Source organism: Pogonomyrmex barbatus, unplaced genomic scaffold, assembly GCF_055798465.1.
Source record: "Pogonomyrmex barbatus isolate J1 unplaced genomic scaffold, ASM5579846v1 scaffold24, whole genome shotgun sequence".
Classification (NCBI taxonomy): domain Eukaryota; kingdom Metazoa; phylum Arthropoda; class Insecta; order Hymenoptera; family Formicidae; genus Pogonomyrmex; species Pogonomyrmex barbatus.
Genome location: NW_028297121.1, coordinates 213,548 through 225,939, shown reverse-complemented (window position 1 = coordinate 225,939; position 12,392 = coordinate 213,548). Strand labels below are relative to the sequence as shown.

The following is a 12,392-nucleotide window of genomic DNA, read 5'->3' as shown; positions in this document are numbered from 1 at the left end:
TGTTTGTAGTGCTTTTAGTTTCATTTGTAGTTGAACCATTCAAAAGTTATAACAATTTAAACAAATGGTCAAGAGTGAACTTTGTCATTTTTTAAGATAGCGCAAATCTGCTTGCGCAGTCTTTTTCAGAATCGTTTGTAGTTATTTGTAATGCTTTCCGTTTCGTTTGTAGTTGAACCGTTCAAAAGTTATAATTTACTAATGGTAATAGGTACAACTACATACTATCTTAAAAAATGACAAAGTTCACTCTTGACCATTTGTTTAAATTGTTATAACTTTTGAACGGTTCGACTACAAACGAAACGGAAAGCACTACAAACAACTACAAATGATTCTAATTACAAACAATACTAATATACTAACTGTTTCCATATAAAAAAGTTAATTTTCCGAAAGTCGGGTGCCAGGTTCACAGAGGTGATGCCACTTGTGATCGATCAGCGTAAACGGAAAATCTTATAGCAGATCGTTGTTACTGACGGACTATTTGCATTTCCTTCCCGACAACTTTACGCGTTTGGGATCGACAATCTTCGGGCCAACTCGTATTGTTCGTAAATGATACAGTTTATATGGTAGAATATCCGAGTTTCCAGTTGATACCGGATTGGCTGAAGAAACTGAAGGATATGAATCTTCCTCCTAACGCGAGAATCAACAATTGTAGTTGACATTAATGCGGGACGAACATTTGCGATTTACAACGACGAGATCATGGCTGAGATTGACGACTGCTTGATGATAGCTGTCAGACATAACTCGTTGCACACGATGGGGGATTCCACCCACCGTAACGTCCGCCATTAGATACATCGACGGTAATCTGTATTTTATCGTTAAACGAATAGTTCTTCAAGTACAACGAGTTTATCAGTGTAACTATGGCCGGTAAATTTGACGAGATTTTTTTTTTTTTTTATATCGTGTGTCCAAGGGACGAACTGTTAGAACAATTGCGCTCTCTTCTGAAAAGACTCGTTCAGATGAAGAACGTATTTTCGAGCGAGGACGATTTAGAGAAGCAGAGGGAGGAACGGAATTTTTCATATATTGTATAGAGGGAAGGATATGAAACGGTTACGAGCGAAACGAACGATCAGTATTGCACGATCTCTCCGGTCATAAAGATGGTATCGAACACAAGGTTTCAAGACACATCGAGTCGACGAGAGTGACGACGCGAAGAAGAGGAAGAGAAGGCTCGACGATGACAGGACGATCGCGTCGAGTTATAACAACATCGATGGTATGATTAGTCCAGTCAGAATTCTAGAAGATATTCCTTGACTAAAACAGAATACAAGTACCGCGACGTATGGGTCACTCTTGAACGTTTCTCATGCATGAACATTATTTTGGGGATATATATATATATATATATATATATATATAAAATATATATATATAACCTATATATAACCTATATATATATATAAAATAATATATATATATATATATATATAAAACCGTGCGTTTCGGAAGAATCAATAACTGATGATATTACGCCTGGAAACGTCCGCGGTTCGCTTGGGCATATCGAAGAAAATGGTGAATAACATGTTCGAGCTCGAGCATTGCGTCAACCAACTCGTTACCTCGTTGACCAAGATACTAGGAAAGATCGACGCGAAATTGGCGCATTTAAGGATATCGCGTTTAAGGACACCGCCAAGGATACCGAGAATGTCTCGAGAGTCATACGCGATAGTGATGCTTTCGATCGTAACGACATTATCGATTGCTCTGAACTCGTTGCTCTGTTTTTTGGGATTGAGATGAAATAAAATGAGAGAGATATTTAAAAAATGTTTTTTTTTATTTTTACTTTCCCCACGCATTTATGTAAATGACAAGCAATAGAATATCATATAGATTATATTTTCAATATTAACTCGATACTATTTTAATATTTTGATACAAATAATATAATTAATAATTTAAGAAATCTTATATATAATATGATATAATATGATATAATATGATATAAATCGTTAACGCGACATTACAGTTCCATGACACATTCCTGTCGTTTCGATCACCAGTCGTACAGCACACGTTCTCCATGGCGCAATTCTTCGCGTGACGCTCGCAGTAGAAAGCGCGAACGTCATCCAGGGTGTTCAGGCGCCCTACATATTCGAAATCTGCATCGATAGTCTCGACGATTATGTCATGATTCGCGATGGTATCACCGAGAATCTCCTCCAACCACTTCTTCTTCTCCAAACCTTTGACGTACACTTATCTAGGCGCGTCTCACGATAGGTCGCACACGCCGCTTCGAATTACGGATTTCGAGAATCTGTAGGCGACGTCGCCGTCGCTCCACTGTAGGCCGTGATGATTGACGGTTACCCAGCACGCTCTAGATTTGTAAGAAGATTCCAGGATTTCCAAGATTCCAAGATTCCATTTATCACTTCTCAAAACTTGATGAATCAGCTCCTTTCCATTCTTCAATATTGCCATCTCTTTAACCATAAATTTCTTCCGAATGATAAAATCTTGCAGATCAACGAAGATCGGTACGTTCGACATCGTCGCGAAACGAGGGACGACTCGTACTCGATACCTTCACGCTCCGTTCTTCTTCTTTATACGTTTCATTATTGTTGAGAAGGAAATCGATACCGCGCTATAAGAAAAATTGCGGTTTCCTGTTTACGCACGTCAGCGGGTTGTACTCTATCACTTTATCGTGAATGATGAGAACAATAAGCCATTGTGTTAGCCGGAACGTTCTCCTTGCATTCGAATTCTACGCGAACGTCGACGGTGGCGCTCTTGGTCGATTCGTTCTGGCGGGAGCAATCGATGACCACGAGCGGACTGTATTGCAGAAATCTGATGATAGTCATGAATAGTTCGCAGGTCTCGCACCCGTAATATGTCTTTCGAAATTTCAGATACATACCGTGCACGGTACGAACTTGTTATGCTCGAAATCTAGGTTCATATTGTTGTAGGGATAGAACTCGGAATTCAAATAAAGTTTTACATTAGTCAGCTCGCAATCGTCGAATTTAGGAACGTCTCCAGATGGTACGTTTTTCCTTCCAGCCTGTAGCGAAGATCACGTATCGCGGTTTCTCCAGTTGCGTCGCCACTTTTACCGCCCACGAATGCTTGGTCATACTTTGCAAATTCAGATCCCATGAACGAAAGCCCATGTTCAGATAAGCCCATGATCATCCGCTCTTCAACGTTCGCAGAAGCGACAGTTTGTTGACATCGTTCAGTATCACGTGCGGTATTCGCCATTGTATCCTCAATAGCGTGATCTTTGGTCTCTGATCGGGATACGTCACGACGCAATTGTTATCATTGCGAGCGCGTATCAGAATGAGTTTGTGTCGCACATTTATCACTACGCTTGTAATCCTCGCAAAAATCGAGGAGTATGTTAAGAGGCACACAAAAATTGAAATCGTCTAACGCTATATGCGAGATCTCCCATCCGGAGTTTTTTAAAGCTCTATCTCTCTTATAGCTCAACGATATGTTTTTCATCAAAATTGTTATTCCGACGTTTCTGTTGTTATTGATCTCCACGCCATTGAGTTCGTATCGAATCTCATCGAACATAAACGCGACGCAGTTGTTAATTAGTTTCGTTTTCATACCTTCCTTCGTCATACTTTCCTTCACACCCTCTCTCGAACTTTCCCTCAATGTACAGAAAACTTTCGCACGACAACGTCGATGTACAGATCCTGCTGTATAGGTATTCATATCTCGTCACTGTATCCAAATGATATTAGCGTATGGATTGTAAGTGTGGGTCTCTATTCTCACGATATGATCGTCAAAGATCGGTGCACCTCCGATATTTAAAATATCGCTCGCCATGTCAGTTTTTCATGACAAAACCTTAAGAACGCGACGTTCGCAACGTTCAACTCGTTCATTTTTCCCTCGCGCATCTTCCTCGTCGCCTCATTTCGCAGTAAGATTGCGGACGTAGCGTTTGCGTCTCTTCTCGCGTACGACTCGTTCAGAACGAGTATCTTTCACTCTCGCGCATTTCTCTCTACTGTCTTCGTCGTTGCACGTGAAGTCACCGTTATTTTCTCTCCGCGAAAGTCGTTCGTCCTGATCCACGATTCGAAGCGTGATATCGATGACATTTCGCGCGATGATCGGGAAATAAATCGATCGATGTCGGAACGTTCAAGTTTATATTCCGGAGGAACGTTCGGAGAAAACTCGTGTACCATGTACACGAGTTTTCTCATGAACCGGTTCGTCGTTGCTGTATGCACCCGCGGTGATATTACACTCCACTCGAATGATGTTCACGCTCATGATATTCACGGGTCCGTCGAACGTGTGTCATTTGTTAAGTCATAACACGCGCGACAACGAGAATCCCAGGAACAAACTGATGTTGTTCGGTTTCGCGAAGTTGACTCGATGCTCGCATTTGATCTCGTTTCTCATGATGTTCTCGTTGGCGCGAATGATCAGGGACCGCATGTCCCTTTCGCCCTCGTCGCTCTCGTCATAAACGACGTCGTTGCTCTTGTCATCATTCTATTGCTCTCGTTGATCCTTTATCTCTTACAGACAGTGGCGTTTAGATATCTATCGCGTTCAACTAGTATGAACCCTCGGGAATCACGATCGTTTTGTCGTCGTCGTCGTAGTAGAACTTATTATTCATGGAATCGACATATAATGTTGTATAATGTTCAGTATAATGTTGTACGTTTCGAAATTTGTGAGACCTAACTCGTAATCGTCGTCACTCAGATCTAAGGCGGGAAAATAGCACGCCGTGAGGACGCTACTCTTTCCGGTGAACGAAAGGCTCAGCGACATCGCGATCGATCCCGAGAGAAATCGCAAGCACAACTGATCGCAAATGCTCTGATCGTACGTCTGACAATCCGCGTTATTATACGTTATATTTACGTCGTCGTCGAAATATCTCTCGAGTTCCCTCGGCGGTCGAAGATTGCCGAAACCGTCGAAATAAACCGTGTCGTTGCCCCTCTTCGCGTAAGCGACCCAGTGAGTATCCGAACCCGTCGAAAGATTCATGATGCTGCTCTCGTTGCGTCGCGTTTTCGACGGTAATGCGTTACGCATAACACTCCTCTGAAGAAGGTATTCGCAGACGACGCGCCGAGCGGCTCAGCTGCTCGTTCGTCGTGATGCCGAAGAGCAGTAACTCGAGCGACCTTAACGTTTCCTTCCACGATTTTTTTTTTTCGTTCTTTTCGTCACACCGATTCCACGTTTGTAAGGTGATAGCTGCAATCCGTGACCCTCCATCGCCCGATTGTAACGTTGCAACTTCTTCAGTTGACGCTGAGCGGCCTTACCGCGTCATCAAAGAACCGAGCGTGCCTAGTATCGGAAAAATGGACAACAAGCCTTCGCATTTCGCCATCGGAAATATCCTTCTCGTCATCTTTCTTAAACTCATGTCCAACTTTGTTTTTGCTTTCATAGCTGCCCGGCGCTCGCGGCGGCCCTCTCGCCGAAGATGGAATCTCCGGCTGTTATATGTTCGCGCGCATTCTCGGCGAGAACTTGATCGGCGGCGATAGCGATCGGCGAGTTTCTTGTTTCGCGAGTAGGCGATGTCGTGCTCGCGGCACGCCGCGTCCAATGGATTGACGCCTCGATCGCCGCGCGCAAATCGCTTTGCAAGACGAGTGCCGGATCCACAAAATTGATAACCGGGAATATGTAATTCTAAGGGAAGCGCGTTTATCGCCGCATCGAGTAATTCCGCGTCGTTGAGCATTTATTACAGTTCTTGGTGAGAGGCGCTGGACCGTCTATGTGCGTTCGTTGCCACGGATGATTATAATGCTCCAAACACACGCGACAAAGTTGCACCTCGGGGTCCGCTCTTAGATGATCGGATAGTCTGTTCCACAGTAGCTCCATGTATCTGTCGAAATCGCGCACGAGAACGATCTTCAGGATAAGTCGCAACTATTCGGTGGATAGGTTGAGAATATCGCGTTTGTCTGTCAATAGGGGAAACATATCGATCACTGTGCATGATCGAATCGTTATCGAGTATAAATAGAGCAATTATCGGTCGCGTCTTCTCGAAGCGAGTATACATGCGTATAAATGCTTCGATCGACGGTTGCCAGCTATCCGATCTCGATCGTAAGGCTCGACGAGTCTCGGGCGACGCGGTCGGGAGGACACGCAGACATGGCCCTCTACTACCGAACACGATACGTTGCATCATTTGCGGCCTCCAATTGCGGTAAAACGAAAGTGTTGATAAGCATGCTCGAAAGCACGGCATACGCTTCATGTACGTCTACTCGAAATCCGTGCAACAACCGAAGTATCGATATCTGGCGGAGTTGCTCGAGTCAATGAACGAGATCGGCTATCACTCGTTCTCGAATAATAGCGATGTCGTGCGCTTCTCTGAGCGAGGCACTTCTCGATTCGATATTCGATTTCGACGATGTTGCCTGTGACATGGAGGATGCGATCAGGGAATATTTCGCCATGAGTCTACACTCAAACATTGATTGTTTCTATCTCTGTCAGATGTACGTTAAAATTTCGAAATACCTGATAAAACACGCGACAATGCGAATCTCTTGGTTCTGTTTAGGCAGGATGGCACTAAAGCACGTTTACAACAAGTACGTGAACACAGATATGTCATACAAGGATTTTTGCACCTTGTGTCGCGCGTGTTGAAAACGCAAGTATGGTTTCGTAATCATTGATAAGGACAGCGCGTTAAGAACGATAGATACAGACGAGGATTTAACGATTTCGTCATGGTGTAGAGCGATGAATTGTCGACGAAGATGGACGTCGACGCTACGGCAAATATGGACGTCGCCCGACGGAAAAAAACAGCGCGAGAGATCGTGAAGATTTAGGACTCTATACGTAAAAAGCACAAAGCATTAAAGATCGGTGAGATAACCGGTGAGATCGCACTTGAGAAGCGGACTCAAACCGATCATTCAGCCGTTGAAATGAATCGCCGAGAACACCGTGCAAGACGAGTCGACCGAGAGAATCGACCCGATCGCATCCGTCGCTGCTAAGAGGAAACGCAAGACCGACGACGAGCCGCCGTCGAGACCGACAAAGAGATGCTTCTCGACGAGATTGTCCTCGATCACGATGGCTAATCCCGCGACTAGAAGCAAATCGGAAGAATCGATCTCGAATGGGGACCGTTAGATCGCAAATATATGGGCGCGCTTCTAAGTGAAGTCAGACAGAGCGAGATCGACCATATTTACGGAGTGTACTTCGATGAGAGCGGCGCGATATTCGGCTACAAGCGATTCGATGTGGCCGCCAAACGACAGCGTGATCGTGGGCGACGCGCGATATCCGGGTACTCCGGGCTTATACGAGTTGATTTTTAAGAGAGACTCTCCGACGACGTCGTGTACACAGAAAACAAGCAAACGTACAAGAATACTGTTGACTACGAACGCTCGTGAATTATTCGTGAATTATAACATTTCATGTTTGAATTATAACATTTCAATATTTAACTTCCGACTTATCTTTCCGAAAGGTTTCTGAGAGATGTTGTGCTGTATGGGATATGTATAAATATATATTGCGTTATGAAAAGGAATATATGTACGAGATATGCTAAAATTAAAAAAAATGTGAATTGCCATTAATACGCATCGTTGTTACAGCGAATCTAACCGCGAAAGGTAGAATTCCCTTTCCTTTTGCTCGCTCGTTTACATATCTTAGAAACGAGAGGCGGGTTCGCCGGAAGTTTTCAATATACCGAAGGTGACGTTATCAGGTGACGTTATATGAGAGGCGAGAGGTAGAGTCGCGCGCGAGAAAAAAAATCGTTTTTAGAAGCGGCGATAATAGGAAGGATTTTATTAGAGATGTAAAAAAAGAAAGAGGTAAAGAGTGAAACATCTCACTTCTCGAGAAAAAAGATGTTTTAGATGAATTTGCGACGCGTCTCTCTTCCGCGCTCGCTACGCGACTATTGGAAGTCCGACCGCAATGGCGATAGGAGATTCGTCTATCGTTTATTTCATCGTTTTTTCTATTCTATCGCTATTATTCTATCGTTTTTATTCTTCTACTTTTTATTATTATTTTTTTTTTCGTTTTGTTATCTTCACTCTTAGCGGTATTGCGTATAAGAGCTCTCGTCTATTCGGAAGCGAGATCGTCATTCGTTGGTTTTTTTCTAATCGCGCGACGAGAGATCTCATCTTTTTCGGGATCGCTCGACGAAAGTGACCTCGCTATCGTGTACGTTTCTCATATCCGACGATCTACCGTCGATTCGAAAAAGAAAAAAAATGAGAAAAAAAAGAATGAGGAAAAAAATCCTTTCTCGGGATTGCGCATTTTTTTCTTAATCGCAACTTTGTAATTCGCGCGATAAGAGCGTTTGTTATCGTTTACGCATCTCTCATCTATTAACGCGTTTTAGAAAAAAATTCTCGTCAGTATTTCTTTAGACACGATATACACGATGGCGATATACGACGTGATCGATAATGGGGGGAAGTGAAAGTATTTACGGTGCAGTATCCGTTGAGCGGGGTAAGTCGAATTATTTTTTTATTTAAACAATTAAATTTTAAAAAAGTTTTTTAATAATTTGATATTGTTTTTTAGTGAATAGAATAACGTACGGCGCAGGATGTTATAATCCTGGACAGGCGCCGTATATAATACATCATTTTACCTATCATTAAAAAATAATAAGTTATGAGTATACTGTATCTTTAGATAAATATCATTTATTTATTTTTATACAAATATTATTTATTTTGATATGAATATTTTATATTTTTTTACAGTGGTTTGTAAAACACGAATTCCCGATCTCCTTACTTGATTGTATGAGATATCAATTTTCGGAAGAAGATAATTTTGTAAGTATGTTATACATATTATTAATATCAGTAGATGTAATAATATGCAAATAAATTTTTAATGTATATTTTTTTCAGCTCGCGTTGCGTAATTTTATATGGGGCCATGGCGTAAACATTAAAGGGTGTATTCATATTCAGCATAAATGAATCCAATTGAAGAGACAGCACAAATGTGATATTTGGTTAAAACGGTCGCTATTTTTTCCGCCGCGGTGCGAAGAATTGGGTGAGCACGGAATAGCTCGTCGGCGGGACAGGTTTCGTAGAAACAGATGATTTATTTTTCTTTTGTAATAATAGAATAGAGTTTATTGTCAAATAAATTTAGTTAACAAACAACAAATGGTGGTCGCGGCACTCGCCCACACCGTGTCGATAAACGCTGGGCTGTTGGTGCGATGAGATTTCGTTTACCGAGACGTGTGTATTTCGCAGCTGGTTGCGGGCGACTTATTGTACGATGAAATCACCACATCGCAGTATCGATCGAATCGAGATTCGGTGTTCGCGATCGTGGTGTTTACACGTTTACACTTGCGAATTGTCGCAGGCATGGTTGCCTAACAACGGCGTTTGTTCTTCGCATGGCTATCAAAATTGACGCGTATGATTTGCTCGCGGATGGTATTTCGGCGAAACTAATAGATTCCGACAGCCTATGATCGCATGAAACGTGGTGCGTAGAAATGGCAGTTTTCGAAGATTACGAGCGCGCGCCGATTTCCGGATGCGCTCTAGGATGGATTAGCGAACGGTTATTAGGGAACATCCGGGCAGTGGCAGGAGATCCTCGCCACTGCGATGCGCTTTTTCGGGAGACTCGGAACGCGATCGGCCGGGAATACCCGGGCGGAGGCGGATTGCCCTCACCTATGGCGATGCGTTCTTACGAGCGGATGCTGTGAGTATTGTTGAAACTCTCGACTGCGTGCCGGTTCACCCGGGCGGAGCAGGGAATACCTCAACTCGTTTCCTTCTCGCAGTCGTAGGAAAGCGGCGGTTGGTTTAGGTTATCAAGAGCTGCTGAGTTAACCGACAATTTTCTGGCGGCGACGGGATATCCTCATTGCGGTTTTCGCTAAGCTTCTCATGTGGAGCGGAGCGTGGATCGGCTCGTGAGAGCGAATTTCGATCCTAGGAAGATCTGATCTGATCGCGCGGAGGAACAGCTTTTTATACTCCCACGATTCGGTTTTCGGTCGGTTTCAGAGCGGTTCGGATTGGATCGTGGGTGATAATTAGCCTCTAATTTAGTTAAGCGATCTTTTTATCTCCAGTGTTTTTCGATAGTGCGAATAATCTCGGAGATCGCTCTCGGTGAGCGGTAATCTTCTCTGCCGCTCGGATTTGTTCGGCGCTATTCGGTTAATCTCGGCGACGCTATGCCGAACGATCAACCGTTGGCTCGTAATTAATTTTGCGAGCCTAATTATGGAGCGATTAAGATGGCGCAAGCGCCTTTTTGCCCGACGGGTCGTCGGTCGGGCATCACTCGGCGGCGGGTAAACGGCCGCGGAACGGTGCGTAAAATATGCATCGTTATATGGTATGAAGACAAAGACGGGAACAATATTTATGATGTCGATTTAGTGAATGGAGATTTATTTAATCTAAGATCCCTCTTCAATATGGTACCGTTCAAACCAGAGTATTGAGATAAAAAAAACATTCATTCATATTTGCACGTGTATATCTACATATTTATGTATACACATTTTATATCTATGCATTTATATTTACACATTTATATATCTACACATTTATATCTATACATTTATATCGTTACATTTATACATTTATACATTTATATTATAACGGTCCGTCCTCGCCGGGTGTGTCGTGCGAATTCGGATACGCGGACGTGCTCGTCGGTTGTCGGGTTTGGTAATTAATAAAAGGGTTTAACTTGATTGTTTGATTAAAAGAATATATATTTATTTGATTCAAACCAGGTAGATACACAGCGGTGCGAGTTCGCCGAGCGTGCTTGCTGGCGGACGTGATGTACGGCTGGCCGTGAAGTTCTTGGTGCGCGTGAAGTATGCGCGGCGTGTACGGAGAGCGCGACACGTGCGTTGGGGCACGAGATTGGTTCGGGTCAGGGCCTACTGGCCGCGGCGGTGCGCGATTGGTTGAGCGATAATTCGGCGATAGCATGCCGCGTTACTCGGTATCTGCGCGCGATTGATGTGTGTTTGAATGTTAGAGGCGAGAATGCTCGCTCCGTTTTGTGAATTCTGCACGAGAGACAAGTATGCTTGTCGGGGACCGAAAATCCTCCGTCCCGTGTGCTCGTGTACTGGCGAGATTGATGAGACCGAGAATGCTCCGTCTCGGAGTTGAAGATAGCAAGGAACGAGTGACAAGTATGCTTGTCGGGGACTGAGAATGCTCCGTTCCGATTTGCTCGTATCGTTAGCAAGGAAGCATTGAGACTAAGAACGCTCTATCTCGAGGGAAGCGAGAGTCAAGTAAGCTTGGCGGAGACTGAGAATACTCTGTCCCATTTTTCTCATTTTGTGCGGATATATGATGCCGAATGTCGAGTATGCTCGGCGGAAATCAGAAATGCCTGATTTCGGTTTCCCGGTATCGGTCGGAGATGCGGACAGGTCGGAGGATCGGATCGATCTAATTCTTTTAGCCGGGTTCGGCCGGGTTTATATACCCGGCGTTTGTTATTTTGTTATTAACAATTTGTCATAAACAGTGGGCGGGTCGTCGGCGAATGCGTGCTTGGTTGCGCGCGCAACGGTCGGTACATTCGGTAATTCGGACGCGCGTGTCGGTCGGCGTGTTCGATAGCGGACACGGAGCCCGGTCGCACTTAGACTAGAACGATGCGCGGGAGGCGTATCGTTACAATACAATTTGTCCATTTATATGTATACATTTATATGTGTTGTCGCGCTCACGGCGGTCACGAATCGCGAGTCGCGTCTTGCGGATGAGCCGCGCGCGGAATAATAACACTTCACTAAAAAGAACGGAACTTTATTAAGCAAATATACAATTGGTTCGCCGTGGACACACGTCGTTCGCCACGAAACAACAACTCTTGACAACCGCTTCACAACCGCATCGGCAAGGAATGATCTTCAAATTAGTAATCGATGTGAGGACAGCGCCGAGCGAAACACCCCTCGGTCATAACAGTATATTGTATATTCTATTTTATATATTATTATATTTTATATTTATAACATATTATAACATATAAAATATTATATATATTTTATTATATATATATTATAGTATATTTTATATTATACATTGTATTTTATTGTGCAATTATATAACGTAAAAAATATTATATTGTTGTTCTATTAGCAAATGAACCTTTTCCCCGATTCATTTATAGAAACTCGAAATTGAAAGCTTTTTTTATCATAATAGCGAAAATTCCGCATGTTCGCATGTTAATAGTGTTGTATCCGCGTGTAGTAGTGTTGAATGGACTACAAACGTACTTTTAGGGAAAGTCGGGTTCGCCAAGTCTAAAGGATT

The 12,392-nt window shown here is 43.4% G+C and overlaps 1 protein-coding gene across 2 annotated transcripts in view; it reads left to right on the top strand.

Annotated features, from left to right (window-relative positions):
- The window catches only part of LOC105423542 (uncharacterized), a 41,430-nt gene extending 29,242 nt beyond the window's left edge, over window positions 1–12,188 (top strand). The window contains exon 11 of one of the 2 annotated variants that reach the window (XR_016139660.1): window positions 8,808–12,188. The gene's annotated coding sequence lies outside the window, so the exon portion shown is untranslated. The remainder of the gene's footprint in view (window positions 1–8,807) is intronic. The other variant, XR_016139659.1, reaches the window with a different exon arrangement.
- The last annotated feature ends 204 nt before the right edge of the window (window positions 12,189–12,392 follow it).